We start from the raw sequence: 1,834 nt of genomic DNA, 5'->3' as shown, positions 1-1,834 counted from the left end.
GAGGGATGTTTCTTGACCATTTAACATGAATCTAATGGAGCTGACGGACATAAAAATCGAACTCTAAAAGAGATGATGAATGTAATGTTGCAGGAATCTGGGTACCCCAAAACATGTGTGTGTGTGGGAGGGAGGGGGGGGGGGGGAAGCGTTGTTTACCACTAATTATATCCTCAACAAAATTCCACACAAAGTTTCTGGAAAAACTCCATATGAATTATGGAAAGGTAATTTACCTTCGTATCAATACCTCAAAGTGTGGGGGTGCTTGGCAAAAATTGTGGTACCACCACCAAAAAGGTCACTATTGGACCTAAAACAGTGGATTGCATCTTCATCGGATATGCACATAACAGTAATGCTTATCGATTTCTGGTACATAAATTTGAAATATCAGACATTCATGAAAATACAGTCATGGAATCAAAAAATGCATCTTTCTTCGAAAATATTTTTCCATATAAGGAAAAACAAGGTTCAAAACGAACTCGAGAAGAAAGAGACAATGAAAAAAAAAATGGAGAAAAAGATGAACCTCGAAGGAGCAAAAGAGCTCGAAAAGAAAAATCTTTTGGAGAAGATTTCCTAATGGCATTTTTAGTAGAAAATGTTCCAAAAACTTTGGCAGAAGCCATTGGTTCACCAGAAGCTCCATTTTGGAACGAAGCTATCAGGAGTGAATTTGATTCGATCATGCAAAATTATACTTATTACATAACGGATTTACCACCTGGCTGCAAAGCTTTAGGGAATAAATGGATAATGACACGAAAACTTGGTGGAAAATACAAGTCTAGGCTTGTAGTTCAAGGATTCCGATAAAAGGAAGGCCTTGACTATTTTGATACATATTCTCCAGTGACGAGAATAACATCAATAAGACTGATGATAGCAATCGCAGCCTTAAGAGACTTAGAAATCCATCAAATGGATGCAAAAACTGCTTTTCTAAATGGTGATTTAGAGGAGAAAATTTACATTAAATAACCTGAAGGTTTTGTCATTCCCGGACAGGAAGACAAAGTATGTCGACTTGTAAAGTCACTTTATGGGCTTAAACAAACTCCTAAACAATGGCACAAAAAATTTGACAAAACAATGATGTCAAATGGTTTCAAAATAAATGAATGTGACAAATGCATATACTACAAAACTACCAAAAATGCGTATGTTTTGCTATGTCTATATGTAGATGATATGCTCATTATTGGAAGCAATAAAGACATTATCAATCAAACAAAGAACATGCTCAAAGGGACATTTGAGATGAAAGACTTGGGATTAGTAGATGTAATTCTCGGGGTTAAAGTCACAAGAAATTCAAACGGAATTATCTTAACCCAATCTCATTATGCTCAAACAATATTAGAGAGATTTAAAAAGTACTCTAAGAGTACGGCAAAAACTCCGTTAGATCCCCAAATGCACTTGACAAAGAATTCAGGCGAAGCGGTTTCACAAAACGAGTATGCACGTGTGATCGGAAGTCTCATGTACTTGACCAATTGTACTAGACCGGATCTGGCGCATGCAGTAAACGTACTTAGTCGATATACAAGTAATCCAGGTCATACACACTGGAAAGCTATAACGAGGGTACTCAATTACTTGCGCTACACCAAAGATTTTGGGCTTCAATATGGTAAAGAACCAGCAGTTTTAGAAGGATACAATGATGCTAACTGGATATCAGATTCTAAAAACTCAAAATCCACGAGTGGATACATCTTTACACTAGGAGGATCAGCAATATCATGGAAATCTACCAAACAAACAGTGTTAGCCAGATCAACCATGGAATCTGAGTTCATAGCCTTAGACAAAGCAGCAGAAG

Source organism: Brassica oleracea, chromosome C6 (assembly GCF_000695525.1).
Source record: "Brassica oleracea var. oleracea cultivar TO1000 chromosome C6, BOL, whole genome shotgun sequence".
NCBI classification, from domain to species: Eukaryota; Viridiplantae; Streptophyta; class Magnoliopsida; order Brassicales; family Brassicaceae; genus Brassica; species Brassica oleracea.
Note: the sequence above shows the minus strand (reverse complement) of the source record.